At 36.0% G+C, this 27244-nt stretch overlaps 1 long non-coding RNA gene across 1 annotated transcript in view; it reads left to right on the top strand.

Annotated features, from left to right (window-relative positions):
• LOC130541707 (uncharacterized) overlaps positions 1 to 27244 on the top strand; it is a 119968-nt gene that overhangs the window by 16851 nt on the left and 75873 nt on the right. The window contains exons 2-3 of the long non-coding RNA XR_008955800.2: positions 1990 to 2031; positions 4018 to 4096. This is a non-coding gene — a long non-coding RNA (uncharacterized LOC130541707). The remainder of the gene's footprint in view (positions 1 to 1989; positions 2032 to 4017; positions 4097 to 27244) is intronic.

Consider the following 27244-nt stretch of genomic DNA (forward strand, 5'->3'; position numbering starts at 1 on the left):
TCCCCTACCTTCCTTAGGGAAGGTACATTTCCTTCCTTCTAATGCCTTTGTCATACAGAGACAGAAAATAAGGAAAAGATATCTGGGGATGGGAAAATGCTACTATCAACATTTATTCTGTTTCTTTCCTCTTTACTCCTTATTTTCAATTTTGTGTGCCAACTCAGGTAACCATCTTCCCACAAACCTAGACTGTGGTAGGGAACAAGGAGGGGGCAGATGTTGGCTCTGATAAATAGCTGCCCTTCTTTCTATGCCTCTGCTACAAGGTACTTATTGATACAAAAATAAAAAAGTACTAAACATAGTATCCAGTTTTTCTGTGTAAATCCAAAAAAGACATTATTATTGACTGGGTTCTATATCAAGTCTGGGCAAGTTATCCACAAACAGGATAAAGATAATAAACTCTTTGGGGCATCAGTATACCATACCGCAATCTCACTGTTCCCTAGAGCTGTGGAAGAATTCATTTACCTCACATAGGTGAACCTTTCTCTTCCCCAGAGAGCATTTTGTTCATCTTAGCTCAATACAAGATCAGATCCATTGTCAGCAGTAACAATTTGTACCTTGTTTTTTTTCCCCCCACTGAGTTGAAACTTAAAGCATCTCTGAGTGGAAAATAACTGGCAATAGCTGTATCTCAATTTTTACAAAGGGGTCGAGAAGGAGAGAGGGAGAACCTTAGATTAAGATGTTCTTCTGAAATCACAGGTCCATCCAATCAGCGATAAAGCAAGAAACTAAAGCCAGCCTCAGAAAAACCAGTCCATTTATTCCCTAAAATCTTGTTTTCTTATTTGTTTCAGGTACATGGTAATTCTTGCCTCACTAGCACTCTTTCAAAGACAGTGAAAGGTCCCTTAGCATTTGGAAATAATTTTATTTTGCGGAATTTTGGAGCTGGCCTTGGCTGACTGTCTATTAATGTTAAAGAAAAAGTCAAATAACATGATTTTTCTATTAAAGCAAAGGTTTCTGCATTAACACTGAACTTCAGGACACCACACAGAGCTGAAGACAGCAGTTGGAGTGACAGTGACACAGAAATGAAATGAATTAAAATTGCCACTGACAATAAAGCAGGAAGAGGTGGGAGGCAGTAAAGGCTTGTCCCTGAAAATTTTACAGCATGGCTGATGCTGGAAGGAACAGTAATTTAAGACAGTTATGGACCTTAAAAAAAAGCAATAATGTTGAAGTCAGACCCAGTCTGTATGGAATGGTTATTATTTGGTTTAAAACTGTGAAGAATGCATTCACTACTTTGGTAAAAAGAGATACTGACCTTGATGCAGTGCAAATTTGATATGGGATTAGAGGTCCTTGTTCTTAGATTGCTGCTAAAGACAGGGGAGCAGCAGTAAAACAGCATCCTGGCGCTGAATAGGCACATGTGGGTGCAGCTCCACTTCAGTCAGGGCTTAGAATCAGCAGACGCTTGCATTTTAGGGATATAGTCTCAAAGCTCTGAGAGGACTGAAGACGTACTTTAAGAACACATATGCATATGCTCCCTCCGAGGGAGGTGCCCTGTTCTATTTGGGATCACTGTGCATTATGCAGGAAGTTGGTCACAGAATAAGGAATCGGGATTCCCAGACATCACATCTGCATACCGGTCAGATCATAGCTCTCCTTTTACTGCCTGTGTTATCCTGGGCAAGATATATTCCTTCTCTGATTTTCAATTTTGCCATCATATGGGATTATAATTATATTTTGTTTATAATGTTAAGTAAATGAAGATACTTTTTCAATGTTGAGCACTATATAAAAGCTGAAAATTGTTCCCACTAGATTGGACTGACAAGGGAATGTAGGTTTCCCTTTTATTAAATATATGTGCATATTTTTATTTATGCATTTGATATCAGTTGCTATCTGAGACTTGGACAAAATTGCAAAGAAGGCAGAATTTGAATATTTCTAATTTTCCTATGAGCAACTTATCTACCCATTTCTTTTTTTCCCCTTTCTCTCCAGAAAACTAAGTCAGAGCAGAAGGAGAATTGAAATGGTGATGAGGTGAGTGGGCAAAGGTAATGGCATGTAGGCAAAGTGTCAAGGGCGTACAAGATTTCAAGAGCTACAGTGAGGTGTGGGACTTCAAAAAATAATTTTGGCTTCACTGAAGCTTAGCCCAACTTATACAAAGTTATATACTATGTATTTATTGTATGATGTGGGCAAATTTTAGTATGTTTTATATTATGCCAACTATGTGCCTAGAATTTTAGAAGATCTTAAAAGAACTTAGTGGGGATGATAAGGAAAGACCTGTTTGCATGGTAAGACCAGCATCTCACCATGGGAGAAAATGTTCAGCTGGACCAATAATCGGTGTACGTGTGTGTATGTGTGTGTTTGTGTGTGTGTGTGTGTGGTGGGGGATGAGGTGAGCACGCATCACTCAGTAATAGCTAGGGGGACATTTTAAAAATTCACACATTTCTGTCTCTCCATGCAGGACATAAGGTAAGATGTGGGAAGTGACATTCCAGGCTATGACAGTTTTTTCTCCTCAATGTATTTCTAGCTCTGGCAAAGGTCTTAGCACACATTAGACTCTCAATAAACACTGAGTGGATAAATGAATGGGTGGTCTAAGTCAGGGAGTACCTGGTGATGCCAGAGCAGGTAGGAGTAGAGGGAGGATGGTGTTAGGGTGTCCTGAGTCAAGCACTATGAAGTGACTAGCCTGAGAGTTACCCTGAATGAGATGAGGCAGCATGGGAAATTGGGTTTTTGGAAGGGATACTAAATAATAATAATAATACATTAACAATGACATTTTGAGTTTACCATCTGCCAGGTGTTATAATAAAAAACTTACACTCAGCATCACATTTTCTTATTATATCAGCTCTATAATACAGGCAGTATTACCATAGCCATTTATGGATAAAGACATACAGAAGTCAGGTTAGTTACCCAAGGTCACAGAATTAGTATGTGACAGAACTGGGAGTTAAACCCATGTTGGTCATACTTCAAATCTGAGCACTCTTAATGACAACAATGTAGGAATCTGTAGGGCATACAACAAGCATACAAATAGAGCTCCAATTGTAGAGGGTGCTGGAATAGTTATTATAACACAGGTTGTTGAAGCAGAAAACTGTTTTGAAGGGAAGGTGTCGGAAACTCATTTTATTAAATAGAAGATAAGGAAGAGACTTAGTTATAGGAGTAAGAAAGGAACCTGATTTGGAACTGGGTTGATTCCAAAGCTTAGACTGGAGGTCCTAGTTAGGAGATCAGAGTCACTAGTTGTAGAGAGTACTGGATCTCACATTCAGGGCACTCATGCTGATGCTGAGTTGTAAAGTTCTGTGTCTTATTTGAACCTGTCCTTTCTAAGTCTAATCACTCCTCTTTCCTTACAGAGGAGTCTCTCTAATGGGTCTAGACTATTTCTGGTTCTTAGCCAGAAATGCTTACAGAAGTACCTGAGTAGTTCATGAAAATATCTGTGTTTGAGCTTCACCTCAGACCAGTAAAATAAGACCTCCTGTGGGTGAAATCCTGGCATTATGGTTTCTTAATAGTTCCTATAGTCAATTTAAATGTGCAGCCAAGGTTAAGAACCATGGTTGTAGGTTAACATTTCTGATCAAATTAACCACTATTCATGTAAATTTGGTTCATAGTTCTTGGGTGGCATATATGTATGTATTAGTATAGTTATTTATGCTTTTAAATATTTTTTCTAATTATAAAATTAAGACAAATTTATAGAACAATAAATATTTTCAAAAGAAGAGATATTTATTGTTTCCTGACAATGTGATAGAAATCCAAAAGACTCATGTACAAGAGCTGAAATTACTATCAAAAAGCTCTTTTGAATAAATACAAGGAGGAATTTCTGAGAAATCAGCAGAAATTGCCAGAAATCAAACTGAAAAGAGAGTTGAAAGACACATTTCTAGGCTTATGTTAATACTATGGATGCACTGGGGCCAGGGTTGGGTGATAATGGCCCAACGCCTAATGGAGAAAATGTCCTAGGACTGTGGAAGAGGAAGGCTTGGAACTGAGACCCCCTGGAAAAGACAGGCACTTGAAAGCCTATTCCCTCAAAGAAAAGGTGAGCTAGGGGCCAAGGGGCTGGGTTGGGGAAGGTGAGTTGTCTATATTAGCCTGGGCTCCAGATAGAAGAAAATTCCCCTCTTGCAATTCATACCTTTGACACAATGCACTGGACACAATTTATGTACAATCTCATATTTGGCTGATCTTTCTCACCTCTAGAGCCTGGTGGCTGCTTCCTCGTGGGACTCCTGGCTGCTGCCTCTGTACCAGGCACAGCTGCCACCACCTTATCTGCCAGCCTCTGTTATGATTACTACACTTTCCATGGGAGCCGTAGCAGCTCTGGAGACCAGGCCCAACCAATTGCACCCAGGGAGACTTGGCTCCCTTAACCACTTCTGGATTCAAATAAAACACTATGACAAATTGTTTGGGAAATTCAAGTTAAAATAATTAACATAATTTTGTTCATAACACTCTGGCAAGCCTGATGAAAGCAAAGAACAAATCTCTTTTAAGAGAACCCAGATAAATTCAAAACCCAAATCTTGCAAGAGTCTCATAAATAAATTATGCAAAACATAAATTCACAATTAAACAACAACAAAAGAAACACACACATACACACACACACACACACAGTAATAAGCCAACAAAAGCATGAATCAAGAGGGAAAAAAAACACAGCAAATATACCATTCAGGAGCATCATGTAAAGGGAATATCAAATGGCGAATGTAAAATAAAATTTTGGTTTCCCTCCAGAAGCTAACTGCAAGGGAAGGATTCAAATGCAAGTAGTTTATGTGGTAGATGGTCCCAGAATATATCAGTAAACGATTGGGAAAATTAGATAGAAAAGAGAAAGAAGTCAGTAGATGATATATTATCAAGTGAGTTTCTACTGTGGACAATTGAATCTCAGTATCACTGGGAATGTTGCTAGCAGAGGTGGAACATGCTTCAGAGTTATCCTAACTAAGATACAAGGAAGCTGGGGATGCTTATTTATCAATTTCTTATCCATCATTAAATAAAGGATGCTTCTGGAAACATTAGGTCATTCACCCTTTGAATTTTCTTTGTGCCTGGGCTGAGTGTGTCCTTAGGATCAAGCAAAAAGTAATCAGGCAGAGAATAGCAAGATCCAGCTAACAGATTTTGGCATGTAGGGGTGAATGTCAAAGGGTTAGGAGCAAGAATATGAGGATTTGATAACTAAGAATGTTTAAAGAAATAAACACTGCTATATATATATATATTATTAAAATATATAAAATTATTAAAAGATAGAAAACTTCAGTGTTAAGAATCCTTCCCAAAATTCAAACAGGAATAACAAGAAATCTCCTTTTGAACACACAATCAGGCCTATCCCAGAGACTATAGAACATTAGAGACAAACAAGAGGTATTACAAGTGGTCAGAAAGAAAAGACAAATTACAGCAGATTTCTCACAGACAAAAGAAGGACAGAGCATAGTGTCTTCAAAATACTTAAAGAACATGCTGTCAACCTAAAATTGAATTCCTTAGCTAAACTTTATTCAAAGAAAGAATAAAATAGAAAAATTTTCAGACAAACAAAAATAGAGTTTACCACCAACAGAATGTGCTATATCTCACAGATATTTCCAAAATGCTTCAAAAAGATGAAAACCGACCTCGAAATGAAGATCTCTTAGATCAGAAGTCAAGAAACTATGGCTCAGAGATTGAATCCAACCTACAGATGGATTTTGTAATTCCTGTGAGCTAAGAATATTGAAAAAAATAACTTTATATATTATAACAATATTAGATTTAGAGAAAAATCAAAGAGATAGTACAGTGGGTTCCTATATATATGCTTTCCCACCTCTGATCTAATTTCTTCTATTATTAGTTCTTATATTCGTGTTGTACATTGGTTAAAACTGATGAAACAATATTGACAGACACATATATATATCTATACATACACATACTCATACACATTACTGTGTGTACATACAGACATACACACATATGTATATACATACTTCTACCAATACACACACACATTATGGATTTTAATGTCTTCTTGCAGAATGACCCCTTTATCACTGTGTAATGTTCCTTTTTATTCCTGTTACAGTAGTTTCCCTTGAGGCCAGGGCTTTGTTAAGAAAAATGAAATGCTCTGGGCATATTTCAAAATATTTACTTTTTCTCTCCTCCTGCCAAAAAATGGGAGAGGATTTTCCTCCAGTCTGGGCTCCTGAAAATAAAACTCACAAAGGTATAGGGATCTCCCTAAGACTGGATCCCCAGGAATTTTTAACTCTCAAGCTAGTCCACACTCAACCTCCATCAATTCGTCAATTACCATTTAAGTGTTCCTACCAGTTACCTGCTGCAGCTCCTGGTAAGTTGTGATTCTTATATTGTCCTCCCTCTCTAGTTTTCCAGGTGGTGGTATGTTCTGTGTCCTCAATTCTCTGATGGATCTAAAAGGAGTTGTTGATATTCAGTTTTTTAACTTGTTATGAGGTTGGGAGTGATGACTTTAAAACTCTTGATATGTCTCATCTGAAATAAGAAGTCCTCTAAGAATGTTTTTTATGTTTTTTATGTTTTAAAATGGTTGAAATAAAACAAAAGATGAATATTTTGTGGTACATGAATATTACATGAAATGTAAATTTCAGCATCAGCAAATGCAGGTTTATTTGAGTTATGCTCATTCTGTTTTTTTTTTTTTTTTTTTTTTTGAGCTGTGTTGCCGAGGCTGGAATGCAATGGCACGATCTCGGCTCACTGCATCCTCCGCCTCCTGGATTCAAGCAATTCTCTTGTCTCAGCCTCCATAGTAGCTGGGACTACAGTCACATGTCACCATGCCTGGCTAATTTTTGTATTTTTAGTAGAGACGGGGTTTCACCATATTGGTGAGGCTGGTCTCGAACTCCCGACCTCAGGTGATCCACCCATCTTGGCCTGCCAAAGTGCTGGTCTCATATCTATTGACTCTGGCGGCTTTTGTGTTACAAAGGCAGAGTACAGTAGATTGTGACAGAGACCATATGGTCTGCAAAGCTTGAATATTTACTCTCTGATCCTATACAGAATAGTTTTGCCATGGGAAATCTCTGTGTAGTTAAACAAGGAACAGTGACATGTGGATAAATATAAACAACCATTGACAGCATAAAGCAGAGTCATGAGCGGCCTCTGGAGCCAGGTTGACTGGCTTTGAATCCTGGCTTTACCACTTAATTAAGTGGTCACAATTGGGTGACATAAGGCAAGTTCACTAACTGCTTTCTACTTCAACCTTCTCATATCCAAAATATAAGGAGAACATAGTTCCTATTACATAAGTGCTAAAACTTCAGGGGGTGGCTACGAGGCTTAAATGACCTAATATTGATAAAATGCTATAAACAGGGTCTATTTGTATAAAACTAAATACACAATAATAATAAGTGATTTGATAAAATTTAAAAAACTAAAGTACTGAAAAAAGTGATAATTTGTAAAAATGGAGGCAATGACCAAAGTTAAAACATTCTGAAAACCTTATAATGTTTGGGTAGAGGTAGAGATTTGAAAACTTCGGATTTGGTTAAATATGCTATTGTAGACATGGCTAGCTATCCACCAAGAATTTGTTCTCAGACATAGTATAGAGTTGATGCTGGGAGGGATGGCTGTCCACCAAAGACTATTATTCTATCCAGTAAAATATAAAAGGTAATGATGTTGGTCACCCAGTGGCCATGGCTCTTAAGAAGGGACTCAGTCTTCTTACTCTGTTAAATGAAGAGATCACCTACATCCTGGGGATGATGAAGGCACAAGAGCAAAAGGACCTTGATTCTTATTTTATCCTATAAAGAAAAGCCATTTGCTGATTAGGAACACTTGCATTGGGCTGACAGGTGTCTAAGGAACACATTTACATTGTATTAAGCAACTGAAACATGAAGATTAGTTACAAAAGCTAGTTTTATACTACCCAAATGCATGTATTATATAACTACCTAGCCATTGGTGGAGAGAAAATAGAATGTAAAATGCCTGATAAATTCAAAAGCAAGCAGGAGAGGAGAAAAGAAAAAGAAGCAGAGAAATAGCCAGATAAACATAAAGCACCAAGTAAGTGGTAGGAATAACTCAAAATATACTATTAAACACAATAAATGTTAATGGAGTAAACATGCAGGTCAAAATATAAATATTCTCAGTTTAGATAATTAGTAAAATCTAAGTATATGCTATTTTTAAAACATACCTGGGCATTAGACACATAAAAGTTCCAACTTAAAGGTTAAGTATGTTAGGCAAATACTAAACAAAATAACCTGGAATAGCTATGTACATATATAGATCTCTATTACAGAAAATTATCTTCAAAGTAAAAACTTTCTTTTGGGAGGTAAAGAGTGCCAATATTTAATGATGAAAGGTACAATTCTCACAGGAAAATACAAAAAAAAATCTAAATTTATAAGTTCCTAAAACCACAGTCTTTATATCTATATATACAGTTCTCCTTCAATATCCACAGGAAATTGGTTTGGTTCCAGGACCTTTGCAGATACCAAAATCTTTGCATAATCAAGTCCTGAAGTTGGCCCTGTAGTACCTGCATAAAGGAAAAGTTGGGCCTTCCTATCCATGGGTTTCATAACCCACAAATATTGTATTTTTGATTATTATTTGGTTGCTGATTCAGAACCCACAGTTAAGGAAGTTCAACTGCATTTATTGAAAAAATATCTGTGTATAAGTGGATCCATATAGTTTAAACCTGTTTTGTTGTAGGTGTAATATATTTTCTATATATATATATAGAAAAAATGGACGAAATTATGAGGAGAAATTAATGGATTAACATTCATAAGAAATCTTTAACTTATTCTTAATATGTAATAGAGAAAGCAGACAAAAACATTAGTAAGGACATGGAGGATTTGAACAACACAATTAACAAGTCAGATCTAATGGACACCTACAACTCTATGCCCAACAATTAGAGAATGTATATTCTTCACAATACACATGGATCATTTGTAAGAACTGAGTATATTCTAGAACATAAGTCAGGTATCAAAAAATATCAATTTTTTGTTAAACATATTATCTTTTCTTTAAAAATGTATTTAGGCCAGGTGCAGTGGCTCATGCCTGTAATCCCAGCACTTTGGGAAGCTGAGGCTAGAGGATCACTTGAGGCCAGGAGTTTGACACTAGCCTGTGCAACAAAGCGAGATCCTATCTTTATGAAAAAAGTATTTAATTTAGAAATGTAAAATGATAACTTAAAATCTATTTAGAAATTATAATAAAATACACTTCCAAATCATTCCTGGTCCTAAGAAAAAACCATAATGGACATTAGAAAATATTTTAAACTGAAAATGCACAAAAACATTACATTCTAAACAGTAGGGGATATAAGTAAACCATTACTTAAGATAGTTTTAACACCCTGATTATTTGTATTATAAATAAAGTTTGAAATCTGGTATTCTAAGTACCAAAGTTAGAGGAGTTAGAAAAACAACAGAATAAACTCTAAGTAGAAAGAATGATATCCTAACAATAAGAAAAGAAATTAATTAAATAGGAAAAAACAAGAAATAAAGAGAGTCCACAAAGCCAAACACTCACTTTTTGAAGAGTTTAATAAAATAGACACCCTCTGGCAAGTCTGAGTAAGAACAACAAAGAAAAAGAGAATCCATTAAAGAATACTAACAGTGAAAAGAGTAGTGTCATAACCCCAGAAAAAGAAAAGCAGGTTTTTTTTTTAAGAAGATATAACAATTTTAAGCCATTAAAATTGAAAACAAGCAAAATTTTCAATTTTTTGGAGACATATAGCTAGGTGACTCAAGAAGAAATTACAAACCTAATTCTTAGTGATGAAAAAAAACAAAATGATGGTGAAAAATCTCACTCCCCGAACCCCCATTCAAAATTGGATATCTAAGCCAGTAAAATAAGACAAAATAGGGCAAAATTTCAATCAGAATCCCAACTTTCTTTTTCCTCCTTGTAACTTGACAAGATGATTTTAAAATATATGAAAGTGCAAATGGTTAAGATAGTCAAGATAATTTTTAAAAACAAATACAATATAAGGAGGCTCCTCTAATATATACAACTACTTATTATAAACTATAAATGATATAAACCCATAAACAATAAAGACAGTGTGCATTGTTCTAGGAAAGTTAAGCTTATGGAACTGAACAGGGAGATGAAATATGGCAATGCACAGGTGGAAACTTGATATATGGCAAAGGAGACATTGCCCACCAGTGGAGAAGGATAGGCCACTGATCAAACAGTGTTCAGACCTTTGATTATACATATGAAAGAAAAAATTGTGAATCCCTGTCCCCAACCAAGCACCATAATTAATTCTATGTAGATTAAATATTGAAATGTGATAGCAACAGTTTAAAATATTTTGAAGGAATTACAGGAAACTATGACATCAGAATAGAGAAAGTTAGATATTTTAGTCAATCATCTGTTTACTTTGTGATATGAATCCAAATATTAGGATTGCCTAGTAATTTTGACCAATGAAATAATTTAATACTATCATTATTATTTTCCTGCCATGGTTGGTTCTATATTATATATACAGAGCATTGGTGGATCACATTTATTCTTCCCTTGAGTGGTTATTGTTTAGAAGAATCAGTAACATTTCATAGTTCAAGCCAAGTAACTTGACAGCAAAGTTTAAATAGTTAGAATTCTTTAAACTTCACATATTAAAGTTTTCCTCTAAAGCAGGGTAAATATGAGTCAGAAATATACCTTAAACTAATAGGAGGAAATATTGTAGCATTTAATTTTGACTTTAGAAGAGTAACAAAATTTGTGCTTTTAATAAACTTATTTTTAAAAATGCAATTTATTGACTAAATCATATGAATGATGAACCAGAATATATTTATAAAGTCTGCATTGCAGTGGTATAGTTATTTGGAGCAGAGTGTTACAGAATATTTATAGTGATGTACATTACTGTTAATCCTTTTTTGATCTAGTATAGCACTTATAAATACAAATTTGAAAATTGGCATACATTGCTTTTTATATCATACTTTTGCCAATGAAACATGATGATCGTATATTTTTATAAAATTGTTAATGACAAACTTGACTATAACATGATTTAAAAGTAAGATCTATTTTTATATAGTCTGGTTTTACAGTTTTCTGTTAATCTGACTGCGCAAAGGAAGCAAGTGCGAATGCTTTGTGCGTTTAAAGAGACAAAGCCAAGATAAGAGTGCAATTTGTAATAGTCCTCCTTTCACCCTTTTAAGAAACAAAGCAATTTCGTTAATGCACTTATTTGGGAGTATTAGTAGTTTCAAATATTCTACTAATTAAAAAAATGTGAAAACTATATTTTTCATAGATGAGTGTGATAAATCAACATAATTTTTACTAATATTTTTCTGTAGCTGTCTTAGGAACACTAATCCTTTAACACATCTGCAGGGTTTTGGCTGCAATAAAGAAGTCAAGTAACTTTAAATGCTGTTTAGTCATCCAGGAAAAGGGGCCATCTATAGCATGCTACACCATAGTTTTTTCTTTTTGATTAGCATGGGTACTTCTGAGTGACCCTTGCTAAATATGCAAGGAATTTGAATGAAAGATGGGAACAGACAATATATTCAGTGCACTGACTTTGCATGCTAATTTTCATTATCACAATTTCAAGCCTTTAATTCATTGTGCAGTATAGGGAAATAAAAATATTCTATTGTTATTTTTTGTTAATTCAAAGATGAAAATAATATAAGGTAATCAATAAGACTTCTGGTCTTTAGAGAGTGATTTTGATATCATATTATAGGATGGTGCCTGGAAATCATTTTGAAGGGTATTTTTTGTTGCCTTTCTGGCATGTATTCTCTCTTCCCCTTACTATTTTTTTTAAGCCAAGAATATCTTTTATTATTACTATTATTTTATTTTATTTTACTTTAAGTTCCAGGATGCATGGGCAGAATGTGCAGGTTTGTTACATAGGTATACATATGCCATGGTGGTTTGCTGCACCTATCAAACTGTCATCTAGGATTTAAGCACCTCATGCATTAGGTGTTTGTCCTAATGCACTCCCTCCCGTTGCTCCCCCCACAATGGTCCCCGGTGTGTGTTGTTCCCCTTCTGTGTCCATGTGTTCTCATTGTTCAACTCCCACTTATGAGTGAGAACATGTGGTGTTTGGTTTTCTGTTCTTGTGTTAGTTTGCTGAGGATGATGGCTTCCAGCTTCATCCATGTCCCTACAAAGGACATGATCTCATTCTTTTTTATGGCTGCATAGTATTCCATGGCGTATATGCACTACATTTTGTTTATCCAGTCTATCATTGATGGGCATTTGGGTTGGTTCTGTGTCTTTGCTATTGTAAACAGTGCTGCAATTAACATATGTGTACATGTGTCTTTATAGTAGAAGGATTTATATTCCTTTGGGTATACACTCACTAATGGGATTGCTGGGACAAATGGTATTTCTGATTCTAGGTCCTTGAGGAATTGCCACACTGTCTTCCACAATGGTTGAAAGAGCCCGTATAGCCAAGGCAATCCTAAGCAAAATGAACAAAGCTAGATGCATTATGCTACCTGACTTTAAACTATACTATAAGGCTACAGTAACCAAAACAGCATGGTACTGGTACCAAAACAGACATATAGACCAATGGAACAGAACAGAGACCTCGGAAATAACACCACACATCTACAACCATCTGATCTTCAACAAACCTGATAAAAACAAGCAATGGGGAAAGGATTCCCTATTTAATAAATGGTGCTGGGAAAACTGGCTAGCCATATGCAGAAAATTGAAACTAGACTCCTCCTTCCTTACCCCATATACAAAAATTAACTCAAGATGGATTAAAGACTTAAATGTAAAACCCAAAACCATAAAAACCCTAGAAGAAAACCTAGGCAATACCATTCAGGACATAGGCATGGGCAAAGACTTCATGATGGAAACACCAAAAGCAATTGCAACAAAAGCCAAAATTGACAAATGGGATCTAATTAAACTAAAGAGCTTTCTGCACAGCAAAAGAAACTATCATAATAATGAACAGGCAACCTACAGTATGGGAGAAAATTTTTGCAATCTACCCATCTGACAAAGGTCTAATATCCAGAATCTACAAGGAAATTAAACAAATTTACAAGAAGAAAAGCAACCCCATCAAAAAGTGGGCAAAGGATATGAACAGACACTTCTCAAAAGAAGACATTTATGCAGCCAACAAACATATGAAAAAAAGCTCAACATCACTGATCATTAGAGAAATGCAAATCAAAACCACAGTGCAATACCATCTCACACCAGTCAGAATGGCGATTATTAAAAAAATCAAGAAACAATAGATGCTGGTGAGGCTGTGGAGAAACAGGAATGCTTTTATACTGTTGGTGGGAACGTAAATTAGCCAATAATATCTTTATATTTGAGGGAGAAATTTGCTCCCTCCACTTTTGTAATCAAGCAATTTGGGAAAGACTGAATATATGACTTGCTATAGGGGTGAGCATTTGTTGTCCTAAAGCCAGTCCAGAGTATTGTAACTTTGTTGCCATAGTTATTGTTTCAAGCAAAGGCTTGTGGTCCAATTCAGGCCAATGAGAGGAAGTGATTCCCAGGACATATACAGCAGCTACTACTGTTAAGAGACTCTTCCCTCCCTGAGAGCTTTTCTGTGAGGGTCTGACATCTGGAGTTGCTACAAACATTTGCAAAAATTCAGGAATACTCTGGAACTCTCAGGGGACTACCAGGGCAGTGTGGTAATACAGCTAATGCAGAAGCAGAGTAGAATGACCATGAGATAGAAGGTCCTGGGAAATCTTATTTGAGGTGGGAAATCAAGCCTCATTTTGACTTTTCAGTAACATAGGTTAATATTCCCTTTATATTTTAAAGTCATTTTGACTTTAGAACTTTTAACTTAATTTCATTTTTTGTCACTTGTTACTGAAACATTCCTATTACAAATGATACATGAATATTTTGACTTTGAGGAACTAATGAGGGAAAGACATCTTGATTGTTATTCCAGGATTCTTTGGTTGCAAGTAATGGAAAGGTACGAACTGGAGAATAAGAATTATTGGAAAGATTTGTAGACATATGGAACCAAACTGCAAAAACCAACCAACCAAACAAAAAACCTACCTTTTCGCCATATTTAATGGGATCTCAAGCTTCGGTCTCTCTCTGTCTCTCTATCCCTATCCCTTTCTTTCTTCTTCATCATGTGCACATACTCATGTCCTTTCTCTGGGCGTGTCTACTCCAACTTTGGTGCTCGAATTCAATAGGTCTACCTGAATATCCATGATCTCCTTTCTCTAAATCTTCCACCACAAACTACATCTCCAGTGTTCTCTTATCTGATGTTGGAGCAACCATACATCGTTACACTAAACAGAAGATTTTCAGTTATTTTTATTTTACCTTTCTCTCAGCTTTAAGCACATTCAATACATTACCAAGCCCTGTACTTTTTTACATCCAAAGTAATTTTCAAATTAATCTATTTCTATGCCACTACTGCTAATACCCCCGGATAATACTAATCATCTTGAGCCTTGTCTATTACAATAGCCTCTTTTCTATTCTAATTTCTACCTTCAGTCCATTTTCCACATTGTAGCCAGGGATAAATCAACCACCTTTAAATAAGTATCTATTATATTTAGAATATCGTTGAAACTTCTTGCCATGGCCTAACAGATTCTGAATGATTTGATCATTCTGAAACTATTCCAGATTCTCTCCCATCTTGGGACATTTACACATGCTGCTTCCATAACTTATTCATTATTTATTTTATTGAATTTTCCGTGAAATCTGCAAATTCCTAGAGTCATTGCATTCCCTGAAATTTTATCCAATATGTAAGAGCTTTATTGAGATAAGATTCAAATGCAGTGACACTCTTTTCGCCTGTTTGTTACATGGCATAAAGAGCCCTAAAAGTTCAGAAGGTGATCTTAGCTTTAATTCTAAAAGGCTCTAACTCTGTTTTCTGGTGGAAGAATTCTTCTAGCTGGCTCTAATACCACCCGAACTACTGAATCTAAGTTTGAAGAAAGGGAGGAAAAGCTTTCTCTAACAGTTTATTTGGAGTAATAATGAGAGGAATCATTCTCAGCTCTATAACTTGATTCCCAGACCTGTTAATTCTGGCTATAGGGTAGTGGCACTAACTATCAACTGCTGGTTTAGGAATATACTTTATCCTTTTAGTTAGATCCCTGGTTTCCCATGATGTTGTTTTCTACTCAGTGCCCAAATTGTGGCTTCAGCAGTACATTTCACCATTCTGTTTAGCCATCTGTTTTCTGGGTGATGATGGCATATGGCAAGGGCCAGTCAATTATGTGAACAGAAGTCTATTGTTACACATCCTTTTCTGTAATATATGTAGCCCATTATAAGGTTATTTCTGTGGTATACCATGGCTGAAGATGATAAGGTATTTGGAAGGGTGGTATCGGCAAAAGTGCTGTCAACAGTTAAGGTACTTATGCATCCAAAATGTGTGTCTATCTCTGTGAGAACAAATCACTGTCTCTTCCATGATAGAAAAGTTTATTGTAATCAACTGTCACCAGGTAGCAGGCCAGTCTCTGCTGGAGAATGGTGTCATATCAGATTTCTCATGGCAGGTTGGCCATTTGGCATGGTGGCAGCAAAATCAGTCTTTGTGAGGGGAAATAGAAGGTGTTGAACATGTGAATAGCCTTCAACTTTACTCCCCACAAATACTCTGTATGTAGGTCATTTTAGCAACCACTGGGGAAGCAGGAGAACAAGGCTAACTGAGATAGCCACAGGAAAGAACACCTTGACAACCTGATTATTGAAAGCATTCTTTATAGTGGATTTGTTCTGGTGGGCATTTATGTGGAAAAAATATTTTCACACTTTGTACTCTTTCCAGGAAGTTCTGTTGAAGCTGTCTCAGAAGACACCACTCTTAAAATTTTATTCTTTCCATGTTCCCAATCATTTAGACAACCTGGTGGCCACTATTTATAAATCAGTATGGTCCTGAACCTGAGACTATCTTTCTGTGTAAAACAGGCAATCAGATGTGCTACCTCAATTTCTGACCACAGGAACTATTTCCTCACGCTATTTTATTTCAAGGCTTTCTCTGAGTTGGACTACATTGCAGTGACTATCAATTTCTGATTTAAATGAGCATATTAAGTAGGTCTATCTATAAACCATAGCCTTGCTTTTCTTTCCCCATTTATTGGTCACAGGGAATTCCCATGAGGTCACATGTGTGGGTTGTGGGAGTGTCATAGTCTGTTTTCTGCTGCTTATGACAGAATACCTGAAACTGGGTAATTTGTAAGAAACAAAATATATTTCTTACAGTTCTGGAAAATGAGAAGTCCAAGGTCAAGGGGGCACATCTGGTGAGAGCCTTGTTGCTATTGAGAACTTTCTGCATCATCCTGAAGTGGCACAGGGAATCATGTGAGGGGTGAGGGGGATAAGCATGGTCACTCAGGTCTTTCTTCTTCTTCTGAAGTTCCCATGAACTACTTAATTCTTGAATTAATGGGTTATCATGGAAGTGGGACTGGGGACTTTATAAGAATGGGTTAATGGATTAATGGAACTAATAGCCTTTTAAAGGCTCCACCTCTCCATACTGCCACATTAGAGATTCATTTTCAACATGAGCTTTGGAGGGGACTTATGTTCAGTCATTGCAGGAAGGGGTGGTGAATTTGCAAGCTTGCACACAAAAAAACTAGAAATCTGTACAGGTTCACATATATGGTTTATGTTGCTTCCCAAACACAGAGAAACTTACCAAGAATTGCACTTTTGTGTGTGTGTGTGTGTGTGTGTGTGTGTGTGCTCTCAGTACAATATATAGCAACTTGTCTTTTACTAAGAAGAGGATATACTGACAGTCCTTGGACTATTAGATCTTCAGAATATCATATTCTCCTGAATTTTTATAGGCCTTATTTTCTACTTTCTGGCATGCACATGTCTTATCAAGGCATCGAAAATGCTTGCCCTTCCTGTTCATTAGATCCAGTTAGCAAAATGTCACAAGTGTAATGGACCAGGGTTATGTTCTGTAGGATACCAAGATGATCAAGGGGCCCTCAAGACTATATTATGACACCACGGGAGAGGTGCCATAGCTTTGAGGCAAGACCATAAATGTATGCTGTGGTATCTGTGAAGGCAAATTCTTGATTATCTTTGCTTAAAGGTATAGAAAAAGAATTCCAGGTTAATTAGGTCAATAGCTGCATGCTAGCTGCCAGGGATTGGGCTGATTTGCTTCATTAAAGACATCACATGCAGAAAATTCACTTGTTATTGGTATTTCCCCCTAATTAAGTCTATAATAATCTACTTTCATTTTTCCATGACCCATTTGGTTTGTGAACCAGACATACAACTATGAGAAATTGGAATATTATAGATCTTATATGAATGTTTAAAGTATTTAAAGATTTTACTAACCTCTATAATTACTCCAGGAATGCAAAATTGCATTTGGCTTACTTTTCTTGACAGAGGAAAAGAGAGGAGGAAGGTGGAGAGTTCTATGGGTTTTCATGTAACATTTTCTACCTGCTATGTTTCCAAACCTTCCTGATCTGAATGTTCCCAAAAATTGTATGTTGAAACCTAACCCTCAAGGTGATAGAATTAAGAGATGGAACCTTTGGGAGGTAATTAGGTAATGAGAGCAGAGATCTCATGAATGGGATTAGTGCCCTTATAAAAGAGGCCTGAGTGAGGGAGCACTTTTACCTTTTCACCATGCGAGGACTAGCTAGAAAGTACCATCTTAGAAACAGAGTGAGCCCTCACCAAGTACTGAACCTGCTGGAGCCTGGATCTAGCACTTCCCAGCCTCCAGAACTTGGGTAATAGTTTTTAAATTACCCAGTATATTTTGTTATAGCCACCAGAATGGACTGAGACACTATCAAAATAGATTTAACTCAACGGTTCTCCTTCTTCCCACTACTAACCTGATTTTAGCACAGGGCATTTAAGCATCTAATCTGTATTGCCATCATATAACCCTTTAACAATCAAGTTTTGGGCTTGGTTGGCAGCCGTTATCTTCCCTGTGATGACAATAGATGAGAGGTCTCTCAGAGCTGCCATTAAGGCTTACGATTTTTAGCTCAGATCTTGAGTTAGAAATTCACAGCCTTCAATTTTTTCTTAGGTAATCTCTGTAGGATCATCTGAAACATTCAGCTGATGTCATAATCACTATAATCATTATTGCTGTCACAGTGATCAATTAACATAGCCATTTGTTCTCCCAGTGTCTTGTTCTCCTGCGGTACTTCCTCTTATGCTATCATTAAAGTCCCTCTGGACTAGTAAGGGTGGGGAGGCTGTTACTACTCCTCGGCCTAAAAGGGTAATAAGGGAATTTTTACTACAATTAGAAAAAACAACTGTACAGAGAAAGGCAACTGACAGGAGTTATAGCCTTTAGTAGAAAGACACAAACCCACGCCTTAATAAAACAGAAAATAAATACCTAATTTATTTTTCTCCCATCCTATAACATCCTTTTTCCATTGGCCAAATTCAACCTGAAGTCAGAGGTAAAGGCAACCCCGTTAACAAAGTCCATGTGAGTCAGCTTTCTGCTGCACAGAGCAGAGAGAAGGGTGAATTTGGTAAGACAAAGAGAAAATATCTACAATCCAAATCTTCAGTTGGCTAAGTCAACTCACCTTTTGTTTCTTAGCTCACATGTTATTTTCTCATAGCTTTCCTAAAGCCCTAAATACAAAATTGTGCATCAGCTGTCTTTACTCTTAGGACATCGTTGTTTATCTTTCTAGGTCTTGTTACATTATCTAACTATATATGATTTAGTTGGGTCTATAGGTTAATTTACATAATGACACTTCTTTCTCTCTTCTTTTAACTTTTATTTTAGGTTCAGGGGTACATGCACAGGTTTGTTATATAGGCAAACTGTGTCACAGCGGTTTGTTGTACAGATTATTTCATCATTCGGGTACTAAGCCTAGTACCCAATAGTTATTTTTTCGAATCCTCTCTCTCCTCTCACCCTCCATCCTCAAGTAGACCCTGTGTCTGTTGTTTCCTTCTTTATGTTGATGAGTTCTCATCATTTAGCTCTGACTTATGAGTGAGAACATGTTGTATTTGGTTTTCTGTTCCTGTGTTAGTTTACTAGGGACAATGGCCTCAAGCTCCATCCATGTTCCCACAAAAGACATTATCTCATTTTTTATGGCTGCATAGTATTCTGTCTTATGTATGTACCACATTTTCTTCATCCGATCTGTCATCGATGGGCATTTAGGTTGACTCCATGTGATATAATTTGGCTCTGTGTCCCCACCCAAATCTCATCTCAAATTGTAATTCCAACATGTTGAGGGAGGGACCTGGTGGGAGGTGATTGGATCATGGAGGCAGTTTCCCCGACACTGTTCTTATGATAGTGGTCTGATGGTTTTAAAAATGGCAGTTTTCCCTTCACCTTCTTTCTCTTCTGCCACCATGTAAGACATGCCTTGCTTCCCCTTCACCTTCTGCCATAATTGTAAGTTTCCTGAGGCCTCCCCAGCCATGCAGAACTGTGAGTCAATTAAACCTCTTTTGTTCATAAATCACCCAGTCTCAGATTGTATCTTTATAGCAGTGTAAAAATGGACTAATACACCATATTTTTGCTATTGTGAATAGTGCTGCAATGAACATTCACATACATGTGTCTTTATGGTAGAATGATTTATATTCCTCTGGGTATATAACCAGTAATGGAATTGGTGGGTTGAATGTTAGCTCTGTTTTTAGCTTTTTGGGGAATTGCCACACTGCTTTCCACAATGCTTCAACTAATTAACACTACCCCCAACAGTGTATACAAAGTGTTCCCTTTTCTCTTCAACCTTGCCAGCACCTGTTATTTTTTGTCGTTTTAATAATAACCACTGTGACTGGTGTAAGAGGGTATCACATTGTGGCTTCGATTCGCATTTCTCTAATGATCAGCAATATTGAGCTTTTATTCATATGCTTGTTGGCTGCATGTATATCTTCTTCTGAAAAGTGAATGACTCACTTTTTTATTTCACGTTTTTCTCAGTTGTATTGCAGTGACTACGTTGGTGTCTTACACACAGTGGATGCTTGTTAAATGTTTGTTGAAAAAAAAGAATAAAATAATTAGACCCATGTGGATTGGTCTGTGGCCTCAACCTTCATAAATAATATTATCTCTTCCAGAAAACAACTTCTGAAATGTAAATCATTGGGGATTTATGTGAAATCCATAAAATTCATGTAAATTACAAATCCACGACATTTTTTTAAATCTATGAAATTTGTAAAGTTTGAATCTTTCTAAATTATGTTTAATCTGTGTGTATAGTTTATACCCAACCTCATACGGTTGCTAAAAAATTTTGTAGCAATTTCTGTGTCCTCATTTATTTTTAAGTTCTTCCCAGAATTGTAATATATCTGACTTTCCATAGAGTCTAGACAAGTATTGATAAAGTGATTTTATTTTTTGGCAAATTAATTAACACATCTAGAAATGAATAAATGTTTCTGAAATGATGAAAGACAGAAATTTGACCCATCGTGGGAACCCAGAAAGAAATGTGGACTAAATAAGAAACTAACAATTAAACATTACAGTATTTGCCAGACAGGATGCTTAATACTTTGCATGGTTAAATTTAGGACCACAGCTAGTAAATAGATGATTTTATTCCCATTTTACAGATTGGAAAATAAAGGCTCAGAGGGGTTAAATGGTGGAAGTCCTTCAGTATACTGAAAAAAGGAATTTTCTTTAGAAGCACATATCTTCCCCTCTTTTCTGGATGGTCTCACTGAAGCATATGCCAATTATCACTATACATTTGTATGCCAAGAGTAGATATATTTTTCTCAATTTTTTAAAATTTTTGTTGATAATTTAGCAACATGTGTAGAAAATTGAATCCCTCTCAGATGACGCCCTCTGTTTTATCAAATAGTAAAATACATTCTTTAAGAGGGAAACATGATTCACAAGAATCAGCTTAGTGGGATCAAACTAAGAGCCAAATAATTTATCATGTGTAAAATATAGAGGTTTCCTGATTACATTCATCCAGATCTTAAAAATCGTTATTATTGTAACACTTCAACGTTATTTGATACCAACACCGAATGCAGCTTCTCTAATGGGAGTTATCTGGTCTGTGAGGCTCTGTTATGCAATGATGTCAGTATCTTCTGTAGTTTTAATTTCATAAGGACCTAACTTGAAGTAGTTTTCTTTTGTGGTTCTGACATACATATTTCAAAAAGATTAACATTATATTATTGTCCATGCCACAGAGCCATGGTCAGCCTTTGACAATGTTGAAGCATCTTACATGCATAATTTAATGGTGGCACAGTTCCATATATGTGATTAGTACCTGCAGACAATGTCCAGTATAGTATAATTCAATAGGAGAATAAGATGTGGCAATAAAAAAGCTTTGTGCAAAATACTCCAACTAAATATATTTTAGAGGTTCAAAACATTGACAAGTTGAGCTTTAGCTAAATGCACATAAATTCTTTAGCACTAAAGCATTGTTCTAAACAAAGGTCAGAAAACTTTTTCTGTAAAGAGCTTGTGGGTCATATGTTGTCTGTCACAACTAATCAACTATGCCATTGTAGCGTGAAGATAGTCCTAGACAATATGTAAATGAGTGAGTGTAGCTGTATCTCCACAAAACTTTATTTGTAACCCCTGAAATTTGAACTTCATATAGTTTTAATGTGCCAGAAAATATTCTTCTTTTTCCCACCATTTATAAATGTAAAAACCATCTTTAGCTCATCGCATATAAAAAACAAACAACAGGCTGTATTTGGCTCATGCATAGTTTGCTGATCCTCCAATCTGATTGGGACAGGTTTTGCCTTCTTTTATGGTCAATGAAACTTTAGTTTTGATAAAAATAGCTAAATGTCCACCAATAATTTGTGCTGTTTCTTCTATTATAGCTGGGCTTGGAAAGAAGCTGCCCAGGGAAGATCTCACTGTCCCCTCCCACTGGACCTACACCCCTGCTTCTATTTGGAGCAATGTGGTTGGTTCTGGATGTAAGTGAAAGCAATGTGTGTCACCTCTAGACCAAAGCACTTAGTTGGTCATTGTGCCTTCTCTGTTTTCAATTTTACTTCTGTATGGATCAGAGGACTATAAGACCTTAGGGAATGACACAGTCACAGCAAAAAAAGGAATGGCACAATCCTGAAGTCTTGAATCACAGTATGGGGGAAAGATGCCTGTAGTTCAGGACACCTATACCGAAGTGTTATGTGAGGGAAAAATAAACCTATTTTGTTCAAAACAATGAAATAGGCTAGGTGCGGTGGCTTACACCTGTAATCTCAGCATTTTGGGAGGCTGAGATGGGAGGATCACTTGAGGCCAAGAGTTCCAGACCAGCCTGGGCAACATAGGAGAGAACCTATTTCTACAAACAAACAAGCAAGCAAGCAAGCAAACAAACAAACAAACAAACTAAAAAAGTTAGCTGGGCATTTTGGCACGTGCCTGTAGTCCCAGCTACTCTAGAGGCTGAGGTGGGAAGATCGCTTAAGCTCAGGGAGGTTGAGGCTACAGTGAGTCGAGATCATGCCATTACACTCTAGCCGGGGTAACAGGGTGAGGCCCAGTCTGAAAAAATATAAATAAATAAAACAATGAAATAGTGAAGTTTATTTTTTATAGCCACTAGCGTTACACCAATGAATGCAACAATAATTGTATTTAACACCTGCAGGGTACAAATATTTCCCTAGAAGTGAAAGTTGATTTTTTTCTGTCTTTTATTACACAGTCACAGGTGGTAGGATGAATGCTGTGCTGGGAGAAGGCCAAGAGGACATACAAACATTTGGTTGTACTATGATCTTCTGTCCACTTTGACTATTTTACGTCAAACAAATATTTTCTGTGGGCTCATTTCTTAATATAGGCCATCGATCATGGCCCACCAATAGTTTTCCTCTAGAATTTCTCCAAAATTCAGCTAGAATGAACTTCAAAGAAAAAATTCTGATCATGCCACTGGCCATCCTCCTTAAAATATCTAAGTGTGTATTTATTGATCGTTTAGATTAAATCCCAAACTGTTTTGATTTTGCAGGTCTGGTTTTCGTCCTCTTCTCCAGGCTCATTTCTACATCCATACTCCTCATTTTCAATACTTCAGACTTATTTTTCTCTCATTAGTCACTGGGTTTGTATATCCTGTTTCCTTGTTTAGGAAGTTCTACTCTTTCTTCAGTTGACTTCTAATCTTCCTTTAGATCTTATTTCCATGAGCACCTCTCCAGAGAACATTTTGCATCTCCCTAAGTCAGATTCTACTATTGTTTATCATATCACCTTATACCTTTTATTTCTGGCATTTATTAAAGATGAGATGTTAAGCTTAACATGTAAATCTTTAAATATATGTTTTAAGTTTCATGAAGATGTGGCAATGACTTTTTTTGTTAAGTCATAATCCAAGCACATAGTCTATCAGAGAAGAGGTGATCAAATATTTGATGATTATTGATTATCAGGGAAATGCAAATTAAAACCATGATAACATATTACCTCACACCTGTTAGAATAGCTACTATCAAAAGATGAAGAATAACAAGTGTTGACAAGGATGTGGAGAAAAGGGAATCCTTGTTCCATGTTGATGGGAACATAAATTATTACCAGCATTATGAAAACAGCATGGAAATTCCTAAGAAAATTCAAAATAGACTACCATATTTTTCTGAAATCCCACTTTTGGATATATAGCCAAAGGAAATGAAATCAGCACATCAAAGAGATACCTGCATTTCCACATTCATTAAAGATTATTCACAACAGCCAAGATATAGAATCAACTTAGGTGTCCATCAACGGATGAACAGATTTTAAAAATGTGATATGTATATACAATACTATTGACCCTTAAAAAAAGAAACAAGTCCTGCCATTTGCAACAACATGGATGAACTTGGAGGACATTATGTTATGTGAAAGAAACCAAGCACAGAAAGGCCAAAACCACATGATCTTACTTGTATGTGGGAGCTAATAAAGTTGAACCCATAGAAATAGTAAAATTATGATTAGCAGAGGCTGGGAGGAAGAGGATTGAGGAGATGTTGGGCAAATGGTACAAAATTTCAGTTAGAAAGGAGGAATAAGTTCAAGAGATTCATTGTATATTGTGGCGACTATAGTTAATAACTATATATTGTATACTTAAAAATTGCTAAGAGTGGATTGAAAGTGTTCTCAACACAAAAAATAAGTATGTGAGGTAAGGTAATGCATATGTCAAATAGCTTGATTTAGCCATTCCATAATGTATACATGTATCAAAACATTATGTTTTACACCATAAATATATACTATTTTTCTTTGTTGATTAAAAATAAAGAAAACAAATTGTCGAATAAATGAAAGAATGAATACTAAGTTCCAGATATTTTGTATTACAGGAGTCTTCCACTTGCAGATAAATTTGTGTTTTGTACAATGCTTGATATCTATTTTCTTACTTTACTTCATAATAGCCTTACAAATTATGTGGACCTTATTTTTTAAAACTGTGGAAGCTGATGCTCAAAGAAATTGAATGCTTTGCCCAAGGTCACTAGCTACCTAAGTTCAGAGCAGGACTCGGCTTCTGATTATTTTTCCCTTTAATTATTTCAAATTTCATGCAGAGCCAGGTGTGTACAAGCCATAAAAACAAAATGAGCATGATCTGTGTTCAATATAAAAAGTAAACCAAATGTCTTATGAAATTAATCTGACACGCTTAAAGATATGCATAAATGTTATTGTGTTGCATAGTGATTAGGTACAGATTCTAAGACATTTGGATAAATTACAATAATTAGTATTACTTTTCCTTAGACACAGCCACCAATTGGGACACTTGGGTACCCCAACAAACGCATAATCATATTCAAGTGACAAGACCTGCTGTCTAAGACTCCTCAGGAGACAAAGACTACAGATAGCTTCCCTTTGATAAGACAAGTGACAAGAGAAAAATACCTGTAGGAAGGGCTTTTAACCCAGAATCTCCTGGAATAGATTCAAAAACAGGAAAGAAAGGGATGAGCTGTGAGGGGAGGTGCAATAGAAGAGGGATAAAGGCGGCAGTGTTAGGTAGGGAAGTTTGGGTCTCCGATTAACTCTGTGTATGCTTAGGAACGATTAGCTTTCTCATTTTGAACCTGTCATATCCATCATGTCTTTGGAGTCAAGACCGATTTTGAAATTCAATTGCAAGGACAGGCTATTCCCCATCAAATGAACCGAATTATATGACCTACAAATTTTTGTAGCTCTGAGGGTTAGTGAGAACTATGCTTATGGTTGCTTGCTCTTCATTACTTTTTAACATCCGTTTTTCTGCCATTTGATTCACTTAATAAACAATTACAGTATATCTTATTTCCCTTCACATTTCCTTCTTTTCTTTTTACTACCATAAAAATGGAACTCGATTACTACCTGTCATGTAGGTTCTATACTGTGACCTCCAGGAGTTCAAAGTGTAAAATAGGAATTATTGATGCAGTAAAAATAGATTAGGAGCATATGTTCATTCATTAACAACTAGCCCAAGAACGACAGAAAATGGAACCAAGGTACACATACTATATAGCTATAGATATTGCATAGAAAACTCTCTCTACTTTATTAGGAAATACATAACTTTTCTTTCTAAAACACCAGCACCTGAATAATAAGGCACATTTTTTTGTGAGAATATTGGTATAATAGATGGAATCTGTGGTATATATGTAGGAAATTACACTCCTTTCATTTTTCTACTTACCTCTCAATGATAATGCATGTATATGGCAATGTCCTCTTGCATTTTTAGCAGGTGCTTGGATGAACACAGATTCAGGTGAATAAGTTTATAAGTTATTTTTAGATATTATTATTTTAACTATATTTACACATATTTATATACGTATATGTTTGTGTATGTATATATGTATACATATATCTTAGCTAACTCATAAGCTTTAAAAATTTGGTTGTTAAATTTGTTACAAACTATTGCAAAATGTCAACAATAGCAAATAAAATAATAGTGAAATGAGTATAGACATTATCAAAATGAAATGAAATTCAGATGTGACTAAATCTTATTTCCAAAGTCTACTTTTATTTTGTCCCAAGATTCAGCTGTATGGTTTTAACAGTTGTACATTTTATGAGCTCTAAGTGGTAGTGGTTAGACATGATGAAATAAAAATAGCATTCATATATAGACTGGATAATTCTTTTACCTATCAGAGAATAATTCAGCTCTAATATATGCATGGCACCATATTAGATATTTACTCAAAGAGATATAAGTTAAATTTACAAGTGACATAAGAAACATCTTATTCTTTGAAAAATTATGACAAATTCAACATTGATTAAATATCATGGACAATTAAATGCAAGGTAATTTGGGAAGTAATATACCATAGCCACACACACACCCAAACACACACAAACAAGCCTGTTAACAAAAATAAGCATTGCATTAAGCCTTATTATGTCCCAGAAACTTTGCTAAATGTTTTACTGCATCATCTCATTTAATCCTCAGAGAGACTCTATGAGGTTTTATCTCCACTTTAGTGATAGGGAAACGGAGGCACAAATAGGCGAAGTAACTAACCCAATGTTATACAGGTTTGTCAACCCAGGATTCAATCCCAAATCTTCCAGACTTCAAAGTCCACATAGGACTCAGTGGGTCATGCTGCCTTCTCAGTGCACTGCAGCTTACACAAGTGAAAACGACACATGCAAGACTTGAGAAGAATGGACTACCTTCCAGGTAACAACCTAAGATTAGTTTGTTCCTTGTTTCTAAGAGAATGGAGCCTTTTATGGAAGTGGATTTGAACTGCACTTTGAGAAAAGTCATAGATGTGGAATAGAATCAATGGTGAAGAAAAATTTCCAGGAAGATGGCCATGATATGAGATAATGCATCAAGAAGTATGAGAAATGAGAAGTTACAGCAAGGACCTGGAGCTAGTGTCAGTAGCCAGGTAGGTCAGAATTAGAGAAAAGCATGGGGCA

Source organism: Pan paniscus, chromosome 1 (genome assembly GCF_029289425.2).
Source record: "Pan paniscus chromosome 1, NHGRI_mPanPan1-v2.0_pri, whole genome shotgun sequence".
Classification (NCBI taxonomy): domain Eukaryota; kingdom Metazoa; phylum Chordata; class Mammalia; order Primates; family Hominidae; genus Pan; species Pan paniscus.